The 19,338-nt window shown below is 43.3% G+C and overlaps 3 non-coding genes across 3 annotated transcripts; 1 reads left to right on the top strand and 2 right to left on the bottom strand.

Annotated features, from left to right (window-relative positions):
- Positions 1-9,255: 9,255 nt before the first annotated feature.
- On the top strand, positions 9,256-9,369 carry LOC140317255 (U5 spliceosomal RNA). The gene has a single exon (XR_011917585.1). It is a non-coding gene; the product is annotated as a U5 spliceosomal RNA (small nuclear RNA).
- A 3,244-nt stretch (positions 9,370-12,613) lies between these two features.
- On the bottom strand, positions 12,614-12,797 carry LOC140317151 (U2 spliceosomal RNA). Its single transcript, XR_011917493.1, has one exon. It is a non-coding gene; the product is annotated as a U2 spliceosomal RNA (small nuclear RNA).
- A 295-nt stretch (positions 12,798-13,092) lies between these two features.
- Positions 13,093-13,206, bottom strand: LOC140317198 (U5 spliceosomal RNA). Its single transcript, XR_011917532.1, has one exon. It is a non-coding gene; the product is annotated as a U5 spliceosomal RNA (small nuclear RNA).
- Between the last annotated feature and the right edge of the window lie 6,132 nt (positions 13,207-19,338).

The raw sequence follows: 19,338 nt of genomic DNA, 5'->3' as shown, positions 1-19,338 counted from the left end.
TGGACATTTAGACCTTCTTGCAGCTGAACACCACCTCTCCCGATTTTGATGATGTATGGACCGGCATTTTTACCTTTTCTAACACATTTTTCAGCAATTATGGTCGGACATTCACACCTACTCACAGACGAACACCTCCGCTCCCGCATTTGATGATGTATAGTCGGGCATTCTCACCCTTTCTCATCAGCTTTTTGCAAATTATGATCTGACATTCACACCTACTTCCAGTTGAACAGCTCTGCTCCCGCTTTTGATTATGTTTGGTTAGATATTCGAACCTTTTCTTAACTGCTTTTTACAAACTTTGGTCGGACGTTCACACCTTCTTGCAGCCGAACACCTACGCTTCCGGTTTTGATAGTGTATATTCGGGCATACGAACCTTTTCTTACCCGCTTTTTACAAACCAAGGTCGGACTTTCACACCTTCTCTTAGCTGAACAACTCCGCTCCCTCTTTTGATTGTGTACAGTCGGGTAATTTAACCTTTTATTACCCGCTTTTTACCATCTATGGTCGGACATTCACACCGTCTTACAGCGGAACACCTCCGCTCCCTCTTTTGATGATGTATGGTTAGGCATTCGCACCTTTTCTTACCCATTTTTCAGTAATTATGAGTAGACATTCACACCTTCTTGCAGCTGAACACCTCCTCTCCCGCTTATGATCATGTGCAGTTTGATATTCGAAAATTTTCTTTCATGTGTTCTAGAAATTATTGATGGACATTCAGACCGTCTTGCAGCTGAACACCTCCGCTCCCACTTTTGATGGTGTATAGTCGGGCTTTCGAGCCTTTTCTTCCCCGGTTTTTACAAATTATGGTTGGACATTCAGACCTTCTTGTAGCCGAAAACCTCCACTCCCTCTTTTGATCATACATTGTCGGGCATTCGCACCTTTTCTTACCCGCTTTTTACAAACCATGGTCGGACTTTCACACCTTTTAGTAGCCGAACAACTCCGCTCCCGCTATTGATTGTGTACAGTCGGGAATTTTAACCTTTTCTTACCCGCTTTTTACCAACTATGGTTGGACATTCACACCTTCTTACAGCAGAACACCTCCGCTCCCTGTTTTGATTATGTATGGTTTGACATTCGCACCTTCTCTCACCCGCCTTTTACTATGGTCGGCCATTCACAGCTTCCTCTCCACCATACTTGTATGGTGGGATATTCACACCCACTTGCATCCGAAGACCTCCGCCCCCACTTTTGTTGATATTTAGTCAGTCATTCGCACCTTACCCGCTTTTGGCAAACTATGGCCTTCTTGCAGCCAAACACCTCTGATCTCGCTTTTGATGATGTAAGGTTGGGCATTCAGACCTTGCTTCACCTGCTTTTCACCAAATATAGTCGGACATTCACACCCACTTGCATCCGAAGACCTCCGCCCCAAATTTTGTTGATATTTAGTCGGACATTCGCACCTTACCCGCTTTTGGCAAACTATGGCCTTCTTGCAGCCAAACACCTCTGATCTCGCTTTTGATGATGTAAGGTTGGGCATTCAGACCTTGCTTCACCTGCTTTTCACCAAATATAGTCGAACATTCACACCTTCTTGCAGCCGAACACTTCCGCTCCACCTTTTAGTGTTCTATCACACCTTTTTTTCACCGCATTTTATACATTATGGTTGGAAATTTTCAACCACTCTCATCCGAAGACTTCTCCTCCCGCTTTTGTTAATATATTTGAACTTTAGTTTGACATTCAAACCTTCTTGCAGCTGAACCACCTCCGCTCCCTGTTTTGATCATATATGGTCTGGCAATACTACCTTTTCTTACCCGTTTGTGAGTAATTATGGATGGACATTCACACCTACTTGCAGCCGAACACAACCTCTCTCGCTTTTGATGATGTATGGACCGGCATTCTTACCTTTTCTAACACATTTTTCAGCAATTATGGTCGGAGATTCACACCTACTCACAGCCGAACAACTCCGCTCCCGCATTTGATGATGTATAGTCGGGCATTCTCACCCTTTCTCATCAGCTTTTTGCAAATTATGATCTGGCATTCACACCTACTTGCAGTCGAAAAGCTCTGCTCCCGCTTTTGATTATGTTTGGTTGGATATTCGAACCTTTTCTTAACTGCTTTTTACATATTTTGGTTGGACGTTCACACCTTCTTGTAGCCGAACACTTCCACTCCTGCTTTTGATGATGTATGGTTGGGCATTCACACCTTTTTTTTGCCCATTTTTCAGGAATTATGGGTGGACATTCACACCTTGCAGCTGAACACCTCCTATCCCACTTATGATCATGTGCGGTTTGATTTTCGAAAAGTTTCTTTCATGTTTTCTAGCAATTATTGATGGACATGTAGACCTTCTTGCAGCTGAACACCTCCGCTCCCGCTTTTGATCATACATTGTCAGGCATTCGCACCTTGTCTTACCCACTTTTTACAAACTTTAGTCGAACAGTCACACCTACTTGCAGCCGAACACAACCTCTCTCGCTTTTGATGATGTATGGACCGGCATTCTTACCTTTTCTAACACATTTTTCAGCAATTATGGTCGGAGATTCACACCTACTCACAGCCGAACAACTCCGCTCCCGCATTTGATGGTGTATAGTCGGGCATTCTCACCCTTTCTCATCAGCTTTTTGCAAATTATGATCTGACATTCACACCTACTTGCAGTCGAACAGCTCTGCTCCCGCTTTTGATTATGTTTGGTTGGATATTCGAACCTTTTCTTAACTGCTTTTTACAAACTTTGGTTGGACGTTCACACCTTCTTGTAGCCGAACACATGCACTCCTGCTTTTGATGATGTATGGTTGGGCATTCGCACCTTTTTTTTTACCCATTTTTCAGGTATTATGGGTGGACATTCACACCTTCTTGCAGCTGAACACCTCCTCTCCCACTTATGATCATGTGTGGTTTGATTTTCGAAAATTTTCTTTCATGTTTTCTAGCAATTATTCATGGACATTTAGACCTTCTTGCAGCTGAACACCACCTCTCCCGATTTTGATGATGTATGGACCGGCATTTTTACCTTTTCTAACACATTTTTCAGCAATAATGGTCGGAGATTCACACCTACTCACAGCCGAACAACTACGCTCCCGCATTTGATGATGTATAGTCGGGCATTCTCACCCTTTCTCATCAGCTTTTTGCAAATTATGATCTGACATTCACACCTACTTCCAGTTGAACAGCTCTGCTCCTGCTTTTGATTATGTTTGGTTAGATATTCGAACCTTTTCTTAACTGCTTTTTACAAACTTTGACGTTCACAATATCTTGCAGCCGAACACCTCCGCTTCCGCTTTTGATGGTGTATATTCGGGCATACGAACCTTTTCTTACCCGCTTTTTACAAACCAAGGTCGGACTTTCACACCTTCTCTTAGCTGAACAACTCCGCTCCCTCTTTTGATTGTGTACAGTCGGGTAATTTAACCTTTTCTTACCCGCTTTTTACCATCTATGGTCGGACATTCACACCGTCTTACAGCGGAACACCTCCGCTCCCTCTTTTGATGATGTATGGTTAGGCATTCGCACCTTTTCTTACCCATTTTTCAGTAATTATGGGTAGACATTCACACCTCCTCTCCCGCTTATGATCATGTGCAGTTTGATATTCGAAAATTTTCTTTCATGTTTTCTAGCAATTATTGATGGACATTCAGACCGTCTTGCAGCTGAACACCTCCGCTCCCACTTTTGATGGTGTATAGTCGGGCTTTCGAGCCTTTTCTTCCCCGGTTTTTACAAATTATGGTTGGACATTCAGACCTTCTTGCAGCCGAAAACCTCCACTCCCTCTTTTGATCATACATTGTCGGGCATTCGCACCTTTTCTTACCAGCTTTTTACAAACCATGGTCGGACTTTCACACCTTTTAGTAGCCGAACAACTCCGCTCCCGCTATTGATTGTGTACAGTCGGGTATTTTAACCTTTTCTTACCCGCTTTTTACCAACTATGGTTGGACATTCACACCGTCTTACAGCGGAACACCTCTGCTCCCGCTTTTGATGGTGTATAGTCGGACATTCGAACCTTTTCTTACCCGCTTTTTACAAACTATGGTGGGACATTCAAACCTTCTTGTATCCGAAAACCTCCGCTCTCTCTTTTGATCATACATTGTCGGACATTCGCACCTTTTCTTACCCGCTTTTTACAAACCATGGTCGGACTTTCACATCTTCTTGTAGCCGAACACATCCGCTCCCGCTATTGATTGTGTACAGTCGGGTATTTTAACCTTTTCTTACCCGCTTTTTACCAAGTATGGTCGGACATTCACACCTTCGTACAGCGGAACACCTCCGCTCCCTCTTTTGATGGTGTATGTTCGGGCATTCAAACCTTTTCTTACCCGCTTTTTCCAAACTATGGTCGGCTATTCACAGCTTCCTCTCCACCATACTTGTATGGTGGGATATTCACACCCACTTGCATCCGAAGACCTCCGCCCCAAATTTTGTTGATATTTAGTCGGACATTCGCACCTTACCCGCTTTTGGCAAACTATGGCCTTCTTGCAGCCAAACACCTCTGATCTCGCTTTTGATGATGTAAGGTTGGGCATTCAGACCTTGCTTCACCTGCTTTTCACCAAATATAGTCGGACATTCATACCTTCTTGCAGCCGAACACTTCCGCTCCACCTTTTAGTGTTCTATCACACCTTTTTTTCACCGCATTTTATACATTATGGTCGGAAATTTTCAACCACTCTCATCCGAAGACCTCTCCTCCTGCTTTTGTTAATATATTTGAACTTTAGTCGGACATTAAAACCTTCATGCAGCTGAACCACCTCCGCTCCCTGTTTTGATCATATATGGTCTGGCAATACTACCTTTTCTTACCCGTTTGTGAGTAATTATGGCTGGACATTCACACCTACTTGCAGCCGAACACAACCTCTCTCGCTTTTGATGATGTATGGACCGGCATTCTTACCTTTTCTAACACATTTTTCAGCAATTATGGTGGGAGAATCACACCTACTCACAGCCGAACAACTCCGCTCCCGCATTTGATGGTGTATAGTCGGGCATTCTCACCCTTTCTCATCAGCTTTTTACAAATTATGATCTGACATTCACACCTGCTTTTGATAATGTATTGTTAGGCATTCGCACCTTTTTTTACCCATTTTTCATGAATTATGGGTGGACATTCACACCTTCTTGCAGCCGAACACCTCCTCTCCCGCTTATGATCATGTGCGGTTTGATATTCGAAAATTTACTTTCTTGTTTTAAAGCAATTATTGATGGACATTCAAACCTTCTTTTTGATGGTGTATAGTCGGGCTTTCGAGCCTTTTCTTCCTGGTTTTTACAAACCATGGTCGGACTTTCACACCTTCTTGTAGCCGAACAACTCCGCTCCCGCTATTGATTGTGTACAGTCGGGTATTTTAACCTTTTCTTACCCGCTTTTTACCAACTATGGTCGGACATTCACACCGTCTTACAGCGGAACACCTCTGCTCCCGCTTTTGATGGTGTATAGTCGGGCATTCGAACCTTTTCTTACCCGCTTTTTACAAACTATGGTGGGACATTCAAACCTTCTTGTATCCGAAAACCTCCGCTCTCTCTTTTGATCATACATTGTCGGACATTCGCACCTTTTCTTACCCGCTTTTTACAAACCATGGTCGGACTTTCACATCTTCTTGTAGCCGAACACATCCGCTCCCGCTATTGATTGTGTACAGTCGGGTATTTTAACCTTTTCTTACCCGCTTTTTACCAAGTATGGTCGGACATTCACACCTTCGTACAGCGGAACACCTCCGCTCCCTCTTTTGATGGTGTATGTTCGGGCATTCAAACCTTTTCTTACCCGCTTTTTCCAAACTATGGCCGGCTATTCACAGCTTCCTCTCCACCATACTTGTATGGTGGGATATTCCCACCCACTTGCATCCGAAAACCTCCGCCCCAAATTTTGTTGATATTTAGTCGGACATTCGCACCTTACCCGCTTTTGGCAAACTATGGCCTTCTTGCAGCCAAACACCTCTGATCTCGCTTTTGATGGTGTATATTCAGGCATACGAACCTTTTCTTACCCGCCTTTTACAAACCAAGGTCGGACTTTCACACCGTCTTACAGCGGAACACCTCCGCTCCCTCTTTTGATGATGTATGGTTAGGCATTCGCACCTTTTCTTACCCATTTTTCAGTAATTATGGGTAGACATTCACACCTTCTTGCAGCTGAACACCTCCTCTCCCGCTTATGATCATGTGCAGTTTGATATTCGAAAATTTTCTTTCATGTTTTCTAGTAATTATTGATGGACATTCAGACCGTCTTGCAGCTGAACACCTCCGCTCCCACTTTTGATGGTGTATAGTCAGGCTTTCGAGCCTTTTCTTCCCCGGTTTTTACAAATTATGGTTGGACATTCAGACCTTCTTGCAGCCGAAAACCTCCACTCCCTCTTTTGATCATACATTGTCGGGCATTCGCACCTTTTCTTACCCGCTTTTTACAAACCATGGTCGGACTTTCACACCTTTTAGTAGCCGAACAACTCCGCTCCCGCTATTGATTGTGTACAGTCGGGTATTTTAACCTTTTCTTACCCGCTTTTTACCAACTATGGTTGGACATTCACACCTTCTTACAGCAGAACACCTCCGCTCCCTGTTTTGATTATGTATGGTTTGACATTCGCACCTTCTCTCACCCGCCTTTTACTATGATCGGCCATTCACAGCTTCCTCTCCACCATACTTGTATGGTGGGATATTCACACCCACTTGCATCCGAAGACCTCCGCCCCCACTTTTGTTGATATTTAGTCGGTCATTCGGACCTTACCCGCTTTTGGCAAACTATGGCCTTCTTGCAGCCAAACACCTCTGATCTCGCTTTTGATGATGTAAGGTTGGGCATTCAGACCTTGCTTCACCTGCTTTTCACCAAATATAGTCGGACATTCACACCTTCTTGCAGCCGAACACTTCCGCTTTTAGTGTTCTATGAGGCATTCACATATTTTTTTTCACCGTATTTTATAGATTATGGTTGGAAATTCTCACCCACTCTCATCCGAAGACCTCTCCTCCCGCTTTTGTTAATATATAGTCGGGCATTCGAACCTTTTCTTACCCGCTTTTTACAAATTATGGTCGAACATTCACACCTACTTGCAGCTGAATACTTCCGCTCCACCTTTTAGGTATGTATGGTTGGCATTTGCACCTCTTTTTATACTGATTGCTGAAGATTAAGTTGTTCTTTCTCAAACTACAAATTTTTTTTAATTGTTGAAACTTGATTTGAAGTGGATAAATAAGGAGGACAAACAGTTTTAGGTCAGGCTGATAGAAGGAATTAATTTTTTAGCAAAATCTGTATTTCGTCATATGTCGAGAGATGCTTATTGCTGAAGAAGTTCTTTCTCATTCTACAAAGTACAACGTTGTTTATCGTTGAAACTTGATTAGACATGAATAAATATGAAGGACAAGGCAGTCTTAACTTGGTTTGAGTTAATGAATTCGTTTTATAGGAGAATCCGAATTCGTGCATAATTCACAAAATAGAGCTTATTTTCGGATTCCTGAAGAATGAGTCTGGTTCTTTCTCATAATACAAAGTTTGTTGTTTATTGTTGAAACTCCATCAGAAGTGAAGAAATAAATGAATGCCTATCAACAAATGTGGGATCTAAACTCTAGTGCTTCCTCTAAAATAATTTCCTTTCTCAATTTAGAAATGTGTGTGTGTAAGTCACAACACCCGTGACACCAAAACGGCTTTCTTTTCTCAACACTCTGCACTTTGAGCACACACACCAAATCAGAAAGGCTTTTTTCTCTCTTTTCTACACTATGGACTGTGGGGACAAAAAAACGCTCTCTCTCTTTTTTTTTTTTATCGTGTGCCAGGGCGTTGTCTCACGTATTAGATTATGCTTAAGATACGAATGGGTTTATCAGTCACATCAGAATCCATACATACTGATCCTCCCGTAATAAAATGGTCGGATCTTATCAAACACACTTTGTTTCTTGTGACAATCAAGTCAGCGAAACAGCGTATACACGTCAAGACACTGAATCAAGTTTGCCACAAGAACTCATAAGTTTGGCAGTATTGCTCTGCCGTCAGCAATCATACACCCATTTTATTTTCGTGAGACATGTGCAAGCACCTGTTCATCTACTGTTCTATCACTATGAATTAGTGATCTATTATCAATAAGGATACTTCTACAACTACTATCAAAGTATGTCCGGACTTCTTATGTTGTCAGTTGCTATATATGAATAAGTGGGTAGCTACTGACAAGCATTAAGCATGTCACACAGCCCAAACATATAACATTTCAGGACACACCACAAAGTTAACAACCACAGTGAAGCGTGTCAAAGCCCAAACATGTAACATTCAAAAGGACACTTACACAACACATTCAAATCAAACAGTCAGACAACATACAAGAACATATACCCCAGCCGGCATTGCTCCCTGCCTATTTTCGTACAGCACGCTATGTGTGCGCACACCTTTATTCACAAACTCTTCAACTTATACTCTTTTACCGAAGCTGCTACAGCTCGATTGGCCGAATACCCTTTGATCCTATTTCGGTGAATTTGACATCTGCCTTACATATAACAGATTAGCGGTTTAGCAGTTTTAATTTAGTTTGAGTGAAGGAATTCATTTTATAGCAAAATCCGAAATCGTGAAGAACTCATGAAAGTAAGCTTATTCTCGGATTCCTGAAACTTTAGATTTGCTCTTTCTTTTACTGCAAAGTACAACGTTGTTTTTTTTTGTTTAAATCTTTCTAGACATGGTAAATATTAAGGACAAAGCAGTTTTCACATAGTTTGAGTGAAGGAATTCATTTTATAGATAAAATCCCAAGAGTCTGCTGAGAAAAGAGAGTGAATGCGAAGTAGACTTTAACACGGCTATGGGAGCGAGCCGAGTGTGGGCTAACCGGGAGAATTGCTTGAAAGAAACGCGACACCGAATGAGCGATCAGAACAAAGCCTCAATACGGGATTCTCGTGGTGTTTTTGTTGCTGCCTTGTCTTTTGCACAGAGTAAAAGACAAGGCAGCCATCGAATAGGGCCCGATTGTTCCTAGTTGGTCAGCCGAGGAGCAAGGGGGGGGGCAAGCGTCTCAACCAAGCAAAGCTCACCATGGGGAAGGTGGCTATGCCAACTAGCCTGATGCCCTGCTCCCGCAGTGACGGATAATCGTACTCTGGTTTCTCTTCATAACGTACAAGTCTTTCGCCTTTTACTAAAGATTTCTGTGGAGAGCAGCACTAATGAGTTGTTTCTATTTTTGGCAGGCTTTACCTTTGCGGGTGAAGCCCTTGCTGTCTGTGCAAAAGAAATCTTCTTACTGTGCAGAGTGACTTCTCTGAGTAGAGTCGCCTTACTTGTTGCGACTGTGCCGATGTTCGAAGCTGGAGTGCAAAGTTGTTGCTTGAATGGTGCTTGCTGGAGCGTGCGGGAGTGCAAAGTTATACCATTTAAAAGGGCTGAAGAGTGCTCAGTGCAGCGGGTGGGCGACACTCTGGCCACCTTGAAAACCGAGGTTACATCCACTACCAGGGGCAGCCCAAGTTCTGCCGCAAGTGTGGTGAGCATGGGCACCTGGTTGAGGCTTGTACCAAGGTGTTATGTGGGAAGAGCAGAGAAATTGGGCAAGCTTTTGGAGAGTGTCCAAATGGCAGGAAATGTAATCTCTGTGGAGAATTAAATCACCTCTTCAGAGATTGCCCTAAATCTTTTGCCAACAAATTAAAGACGGTAAAGCCACAGTCAAGCCAACAAAGAGAAGAACCAAAGGTGGCAGTTGGTGAACAAAGTGAAGAGGTTGACCCAATAAATTCAAACTTCCCGCCAAAAGCTTGGATTGGAAGTGAGGAGCAAAAAGGAGAGGGGCCTGTAGAGGCCTCACCACTCAGTGTTGAAGTCTGTGAGAATTCACAGGCAGAGGATGGAGCTACGCTAAATGAGGAGGAAGAGCAGACAGGTGAGTCTAGTGAAGATACTCACCTTCCCGAAGGTCAACAGCCGAAGAGGACGGCATCTGAGCCTCTGATTCCCCAGTGGTATCAGAGAAGAGGGGAAGGGTTAGGTCCCTTTCAGACAGTTCTTCAGTGGAAGAACCTAGAGTCTTCCCCTCCGACTCACCAAATGAGGTCTCCTTTTTAACTTCAGCTCTGCAATCAACCCCCAGGGACTCAAAGTTAAATGCAACATTGCGTCAGAGGCCAACACCGAGAGTCCGAAAAGGAAATATAGATCACCCTACTCACTTTTCACCTAAAGAAATGAAGGAAGAGCTAGTTTCCCAAGAAATAACCTGTGTGTAATTTGTTTTGATAACTTAGAAAAACGAAAATGACATACCTACTTTCCTTTATGCTTTTAATGGTTCTCACCTTCTCAACACTAAATGTGAGAAGTGTGAAATCAAAGACAAGAGCCCAGAGTATTTTATCCTTCTTAGACTCCATAAAATCAGATGTGTTTTTAATACAAGAATGTGGACTACCTTTTTTAAAAAAACATAGACAATGGGAGGAAATGTGGCCCCATTTATCGATATGGAGTGGCTCAAATCAAAATAAAAATGATGGTGTGGCCATTCTAATTAAAAATCCGCATGTTCTGGTGAAAGGTAGCACAGTGGTGAGAGACGGACGGGCACTTTTAGCACACTTGAATTTTATGGGGCAAGACTTTAACCTCTTAAATATTTATGGTTTCAATGGAAAAAATGAAAGGTATGACCTTTTAGAAGATATACAGCTTTACATGCTAGGGCAAGTACCTTTAGTTGTAGGAGGGGATTTTAACTGTATCTTGAGCAGGAAAGATAGAAAAAGAGCAGGGGTAGATTTTAAAGTGGATAAGACTTCGATTTTACTTCAGGGCATATGCAGGGATTTTAAGCTTACTGACTGTTTTAAAACCATGCATCCCAGAGAGGAGGGCTTCACCTGGTTTAGTCATGATGGCACCAGAGCCTCTCGCATTGATTATTTCTTTACTAGAGATTGCCCACCCACTGATGTTAGATTAACCCCTGTTTTCTTTTCAGACCACCTTATGCTCTCCTGCACCCTTTCACCCCCTTCTGGTGTGACGGTAGGAAGTGGTCTGTGGAAACTCAACTGTTCCCTGTTGGAGGATGAAATCATAGTCAGTCAGTACAGGGAATGTTATAAAGAGTGGCAGACCCTTCAAGACCTCTACGAAACACATGCACAATGGTGGGAAATGGTGAAGGAAACGACCCAGACTTTTTTTAAACAGCAAGGTAAACGTAAAAAAAGGAAAGAGAATAGATGTATGATGGGCCTACATAAACGCTTACAGCGCTACTTTAAACTAAATCAGTGTGGCATAGACTTTAAAGAAGAAATCAAAGATGTCAAAAAGGAAATGTCAGTTTTAGCAGAAATAAAGAGTAAAGGAATTTTTGTAAGAAGCAGGGAGCAGGAAATTGAGGAAGGTGAAAAAGAAAGAAAGTTATAAATAAAAAGGAGTGTATTCAAAATCTAAAAAGAGAAGATGGGTTTTTAACAAAATCCACACAAGAGATGATTGAAACTGTACATACCTTTTATAGTAACATGTACAAAGAGAAACCAGTGCACTTGGAAACATCGGCAGAAATCTTAAAATTCGTTGACAAAACCGTAAAAGAGAATGCACACTTGACACAGAATTTTACTGCTTTAGAGTTAAAAAAATGCCTAACAGGTTTTAAGAGAAGTCGAGCTCCGGGTTTAGACGGGCTTCCTGCAGAATTCTATCTGACCTATTGGGACCTTTTATCATCAGACATTTTAGATGTTTTTAAAGATTTTGAAAAACTCGACCGACTGCCTGACAGTTTTAGAGTGGGAATAGTGACTCTACTTTATAAAAAAAATGATAAGACTGACCTAAAGAATTGGAGGCCCATCACACTTTTAAACTTTGACTGTAAACTTTTTAGCAAGGTTTTAGCGACACGGATGTCCTCTGTTTTAGAGGAGGTAATTCACCCAGACCAAGCTTGTGCCATCTCAGGGAGACAACTCACCGACAGCCTCGTACTGATTCGAGACATCATTGATTACGCTAGAGACAGAAACACCCGGCTTGTCATCTTAAATTTAGACTTTGATCGGGTCTCGCATCAATATCTCTTTCAGGTGTTGCAGCCATCGAAAAGGGCCCGATTGTTCCTACTTGGTGAGCTTTGCTTGGTTGAGACGCTTGCCCCCCCCCCCCCCCCCCCCCCCTGCTCCTCGGCTGACCAAGTAGAAACAATCTATTCGATGGCTGCCTTGTCTTTTACTCTGTGCAAAAGACAAGGCAGCCACAAACACCACGGGAACACCGTATTGAGGCTTTGTTCTGACCACTCATTCGGTGTCGCGTTTCTTTCAAGCAATTCTCCCGGTTAGCCCGCACTCGGCTCGCTCCCAGAGCCGTGTTAAAGTCTACTTCGCATTCACTCTCTTTTCTCAGCAGATTAAAAGAAAGTTTCATCTTGGGCTCCCTGAAACTTCCATCCTGCACCGCTGTTTGCTTTTTCACAAGAGCAGAGGAGAGCGCACCGTTCCCAGCGGCACTGCAGTACCGGGTCGAGGCTTGGAGTGAACGGAGCAAGCTTCTTTTTCAACTCCTATTCTTAAAAATCCATTTAATATGTTGTCCTCGTATAGAGGACATATTAAACTGATAAGAACGGATACTACACTTGATCTTAGCCAAAAGGCCGAGAAGCGATAACTGTCCACTGTTTCAGGTCCGAGGGCCCTTGCTGGCACAATGCGCACTTGTAGCAGTGTTCTTTTTATGGCCATAGGTGGCCAGAGTGTCACGTTGCACCTCCGCCCACCCGCTGCACTGAGCACTCTTCAGCCCTTTTAAATGGTATAACTTTGCACTCCCGCATGCTCCAGCAAGCACCATTCAAGCAACAACTTTGCACTCCAGCTTCGAATATCGGCACAGTCGCACTCTACTCAGAGAAGTCACTCTGCAAAGTAGCAAGATTGCTTTTGCACGGACAGAAAGGGCTTCATCCGCAAAGGTAAAGCCTGCCAAAAATAGAAACAACTCATTAGTGCTGCTCTCCACGGAAGTCTTTAGTAAAAGGCGAAAGACTTGTATGTTATGAAGAGAAACCAGAGTACGATTATCCATCACTGCGGGAGCAGGGCATCAGGCTAGTTGGTATAGCCACCTTCCCCATGGTGAGCTTTGCTTGGTTGAGACGCTTGCCCCCCCCCCCCCTTGCTCCTCGGCTGACCAAGTAGGAACAATCGGGCCCTATTCGATGGCTGCCTTGTCTTTTACTCTATGCAAAAGACAAGGCAGCAAGTAGGTGTGAATGTCCAGCCATAATTACTCACAAACGGGTAAGAAAAGGTAGTATTGCCAGACCATATATGATCAAAACAGGGAGCGGAGGTGGTTCAGCTGCAAGAAGGTTTGAAAGTCTCCGACTAAAGTTCAAATATATTAAAGAAAGCGGGAGGAGAGGTCTTCGGATGAGAGTGGTTGAAAATTTCCGACCATAATGTATAAAATGCGGTGAAAAAAAGGTGTGATAGAACACTAAAAGGTGGAGCGGAAGTGTTCGGCTGCAAGAAGGTGTGAATGTCCGACTATATTTGGTGAAAAGCAGGTGAAGCAAGGTCTGAATGCCCAACCTTACATCATCAAAAGCGAGATCAGAGGTGTTTGGCTGCAAGAAGGCCATAGTTTTCCAAAAGCGGGTAAGGTGCGAATGTCCGACTAAATATCAACAAAATTTTGGGCGGAGGTCTTCGGATGCAAGTGGGTGTGAATATTCCACCATACAAGTATGGTGGAGAGGAAGCTGTGAATAGCCGACCATAGTTTGGAAAAAGCGGGTAAGAAAAGGTTTGAATGCCCGAACATACACCATCAAAAGAGGGAGCGGAGGTGTTCCGCTGTACGAAGGTGTGAATGTCCGACCATAGTTGGTAAAAAGCGGGTAAGAAAAGGTTAAAATACCCGACTGTACACAATCAATAGCGGGAGCGGATGTGTTCGGCTACAAGAAGATGTGAAAGTCCGACCATGGTTTGTAAAAAGCGGGTAAGAAAAGGTGCGAATGTCCGACAATGTATGATCAAAAGAGAGAGCGGAGGTTTTCGGATACAAGAAGGTTTGAATGTCCCACCATAGTTTGTAAAAAGCGGGTAAGAAAAGGTTCAAATGCCCGACTATACACCATCAAAAGCGGGAGCAGAGGTGTTCCGCTGTAAGACGGTGTGAATGTCCGACCATAGTTGGTAAAAAGTGGGTAAGAAAAGGTTAAAATACCCGACTGTACACAATCAATAGCGGGAGCGGAGTTGTTCGGCTACAAGAAGGTGTGAAAGTCCGACCATGGTTTGTAAAAACCGGGAAGAAAAGGCTCGAAAGCCCGACTATACACCATCAAAAAGAAGGTTTGAATGTCCATCAATAATTGCTTTAAAACAAGAAAGTAAATTTTTGAATATCAAACCGCACATGATCATAAGCGGGAGAGGAGGTGTTCGGCTGCAAGAAGGTGTGAATGTCCACCCATAAATCATGAAAAATGGGTAAAAAAAAGGTGTGAATGCCTAACAATACATTATCAAAAGCAGGTGTGAATGTCAGATCATAATTTGTAAAAAGCTGATGAGAAAGGGTGAGAATGCCCGACTATAGACCATCAAATGCGGGAGCGGATGTGTTCGGCTCTGAGTAGGTGTGAATGTCCGACCATAATTGCTGAAGAATGTGTTAGAAAAGGTAAGAATGCTGGACCATACATCATCAAAAGCGGGAGAGGTGGTGTTCGGCTGCAAAAAGGTGTGACTGTTCGACTAAAGTTTGTAAAAAGTGGGTAAGACAAGGTGCGAATGCCTGACAATGTATGATCAAAAGCGGGAGCGGAGGTGTTCAGCTGCAAGAAGGTCTACATGTCCATCAATAATTGCTAGAAAACATGAAAGAAACTTTTCGAAAATCAAACCGCACATGATCATAAGTGGGATAGGAGGTGTTCAGCTGCAAGGTGTGAATGTCCACCCATAATTCCTGAAAAATGGGCAAAAAAAAGGTGTGAATGCCCAACCATACATCATCAAAAGCAGGAGTGGAAGTGTTCGGCTACAAGAAGGTGTGAACGTCCAACCAAAATATGTAAAAAGAAGTTAAGAAAAGGTTCGAATATCCAACCAAACATAATCAAAAGCGGGAGCAGAGCTGTTCGACTGCAAGTAGGTGTGAATGTCAGATCATAATTTGCAAAAAGCTGATGAGAAAGGGTGAGAATGCCCGACTATACACCATCAAATGCGGGAGCGGAGTTGTTCGGCTGTGAGTAGGTGTGAATCTCCGACCATAATTGCTGAAAAATGTGCTAGAAAAGGTAAAAATGCCGGTCCATACATCATCAAAAGCGAGAGAGGTTGTGTTCGGCTGCAAGTAGGTGTGAATGTCCAGCCATAATTACTCACAAACGGGTAAGAAAAGGTAGTATTGCCAGACCATATATGATCAAAACAGGGAGCGGAGGTGGTTCAGCTGCAAGAAGGTTTGAATGTCAAACTAAAGTTCAAATATATTAACAAAAGCGGGAGGAGAGGTCTTCGGATGAAAGTGGTTGAAAATTTCCAACCATAATGTATAAAATGCGGTGAAAGAAAAGGTGTGATAGAACACTGAAAGGTGGAGCGGAAGTGTTCGGCTGCAAGAAGGTGTGAATGTCCGACTATATTTGGTGAAAAGCAGGTGAAGCAAGGTCTGAATGCCCAACCTTACATCATCAAAAGCGAGATCAGAGTTGTTTGGCTGCAAGAAGGCCATAGTTTGCCAAAAGCGGGTAAGGTGCGAATGTCCGACTAAATATCAACAAAATTTGGGGCGGAGGTTTTCGGATGCAAGTGGGTGGGAATATCCCACCATACAAGTATGGTGGAGAGGAAGCTGTGAATAGCCGACCATAGTTTGGAAAAAGCGGGTAAGAAAAGTTTTGAATGCCCGAACATACACCATCAAAAGAGGGAGCGGAGGTGTTCCGCTGTAAGACGGTGTGAATGTCCGACCATAGTTGGTAAAAAGCGGGTAAGAAAAGGTTAAAATACCCGACTGTACACAATCAATAGCGGGAGCGGATGTGTTCGGCTACAAGAAGATGTGAAAGTCCGACCATGGTTTGTAAAAAGCGGGTAAGAAAAGGTGCGAATGTCCGACAATGTATGATCAAAAGAGAGAGCGGAGGTTTTCGGATACAAGAAGGTTTGAATGTCCCACCATAGTTTGTAAAAAGCGGGTAAGAAAAGGTTCGAATGTCCGACTATACACCATCAAAAGCGGGAGCAGAGGTGTTCCGCTGTAAGACGGTGTGAATGTCCAACCATAGTTGGTAAAAAGCGGGTAAGAAAAGGTTAAAATACCCGACTGTACACAATCAATAGCGGGAGCGGAGTTGTTCGGCTACTAAAAGGTGTGAAAGTCCGACCATGGTTTGTAAAAATCGGGTAAGAAAAGGTGCGAATGCCCGACAATGTATGATCAAAAGAGGGAGTGGAGGTTTTCGGCTGCAAGAAGGTCTGAATGTCCAACCATAATTTGTAAAAACCGGGGAAGAAAAGGCTCGAAAGCCCGACTATACACCATCAAAAGTGGGAGCGGAGGTGTTCAGCTGCAAGACGGTCTGAATGTCCATCAATAATTGCTAGAAAACATGAAAGAAAATTTTCGAATATCAAACTGCACATGATCATAAGCGGGAGAGGAGGTGTGAATGTCTACCCATAATTACTGAAAAATGGGTAAGAAAAGGTGCGAATGCCTAACCATACATCATCAAAAGAGGGAGCGGAGGTGTTCCGCTGTAAGACGGTGTGAATGTCCGACCATAGATGGTAAAAAGCGGGTAAGAAAAGGTTAAATTACCCGACTGTACACAATCAAAAGAGGGAGCGGAGTTGTTCAGCTAAGAGAAGGTGTGAAAGTCCGACCTTGGTTTGTAAAAAGCGGGTAAGAAAAGGTTCGTATGCCCGAATATACACCATCAAAAGCGGAAGCGGAGGTGTTCGGCTGCAAGATATTGTGAACGTCCGACCAAAGTTTGTAAAAAGCAGTTAAGAAAAGGTTCGAATATCTAACCAAACATAATCAAAAGCGGGAGCAGAGCTGTTCAACTGGAAGTAGGTGTGAATGTCAGATCATAATTTGCAAAAAGCTGATGAGAAAGGGTGAGAATGCCAGACTATACATCATCAAATGCGGGAGCGTAGTTGTTCGGCTGTGAGTAGGTGTGAATCTCCGACCATAATTGCTGAAAAATGTGTTAGAAAAGGTAAAAATGCCGGTCCATACATCATCAAAATCGGGAGAGGTGGTGTTCAGCTGCAAGAAGGTCTAAATGTCCATCAATAATTGCTAGAAAACATGAAAGAAAATTTTCGAAAATCAAACCACACATGATCATAAGTGGGAGAGGAGGTGTTCAGCTGCAAGAAGGTGTGAATGTCCACCCATAATACCTGAAAAATGTGTAAAAAAAAGGTGCGAATGCCCAACCATACATCATCAAAAGCAGGAGTGCATGTGTTCGGCTACAAGAAGGTGTGAACGTCCAACCAAAGTTTGTAAAAAGCAGTTAAGAAAAGGTTCGAATATCCAACCAAACATAATCAAAAGCGGGAGCAGAGCTGTTCGACTGCAAGTAGGTGTGAATGTCAGATCATAATTTGCAAAAAGCTGATGAGAAAGGGTGAGAATGCCCGACTATACACCATCAAATGCGGGAGCGGAGTTGTTCGGCTGTGAGTAGGTGTGAATCTCCGACCATAATTGCTGAAAAATGTGTTAGAAAAGGTAAGAATGCCGGTCCATACATCATCAAAAGCGAGAGAGGTTGTGTTCGGCTGCAAGTAGGTGTGACTGTTCGACTAAAGTTTGTAAAAAGTGGGTAAGACAAGGTGCGAATGCCTGACAATGTATGATCAAAAGCGGGAGCGGAGGTGTTCAGCTGCAAGAAGGTCTACATGTCCATCAATAATTGCTAGAAAACATGAAAGAAACTTTTCGAAAATCAAACCGCACATGATCATAAGTGGGATAGGAGGTGTTCAGCTGCAAGGTGTGAATGTCCACCCATAATTCCTGAAAAATGGGCAAAAAAAAGGTGTGAATGCCCAACCATACATCATCAAAAGCAGGAGTGGAAGTGTTCGGCTACAAGAAGGTGTGAACGTCCAACCAAAATATGTAAAAAGCAGTTAAGAAAAGGTTCGAATATCCAACCAAACATAATCAAAAGCGGGAGCAGAGCTTTTCGACTGCAAGTAGGTGTGAATGTCAGATCATAATTTGCAAAAAGCTGATGAGAAAGGGTGAGAATGCCCGACTATACATCATCAAATGCGGGAGCGGAGTTGTTCGGCTGTGAGTAGGTGTGAATCTCCGACCATAATTGCTGAAAAATGTGTTAGAAAAGGTAAAAATGCCGGTCCATACATCATCAAAAGCGAGAGAGGTTGTGTTCGGCTGCAAGTAGGTGTGAATGTCCAGCCTTAATTACTCACAAACGGGTAAGAAAAGGTAGTATTGCCAGACCATATATGATCAAAACAGGGAGCGGAGGTGGTTCAGCTGCAAGAAGGTTTGAATGTCCGACTAAAGTTCAAATATATTAAAGAAAGCGGGAGGAGAGGTCTTCGGATGAGAGTGGTTGAAAATTTCCGACCATAATGTATAAAATGCGGTGAAAAAAAGGTGTGATAGAACACTAAAAGGTGGAGCGGAAGTGTTCGGCTGCAAGAAGGTGTGAATGTCCGACTATATTTGGTGAAAAGCAGGTGAAGCAAGGTCTGAATGCCCAACCTTACATCATCAAAAGCGAGATCAGAGGTGTTTGGCTGCAAGAAGGCAATAGTTTGCCAAAAGCGGGTAAGGTGCGAATGTCCGACTAAATATCAACAAAATTTGGGGCAGAGGTCTTCGGATGCAAGTGGGTGTGAATATCCAACCATACAAGTATGGTGGAGAGGAAGCTGTGAATAGCCGACCATAGTTTGGAAAAAGCGGGTAAGAAAAGGTTTGAATACCCGAACATACACCATCAAAAGAGGGAGCGGAGGTGTTCCGCTGTACGAAGGTGTGAATGTCCGACCATAGTTGGTAAAAAGCGGGTAAGAAAAGGTTAAAATACCCGACTGTACACAATCAATAGCGGGAGCGGATGTGTTCGGCTACAAGAAGGTGTGAAAGTCCGACCATGGTTTGTAAAAAGCGGGTAAGAAAAGGTGCGA

The sequence above is a fragment of the Leuresthes tenuis genome, unplaced genomic scaffold, assembly GCF_036924035.1.
Source record: "Leuresthes tenuis unplaced genomic scaffold, fLeuTen1.0.hap1 SCAF_10, whole genome shotgun sequence".
Classification (NCBI taxonomy): domain Eukaryota; kingdom Metazoa; phylum Chordata; class Actinopteri; order Atheriniformes; family Atherinopsidae; genus Leuresthes; species Leuresthes tenuis.
Note: the sequence above shows the minus strand (reverse complement) of the source record. Positions and strands in the feature narration are given on the sequence as shown.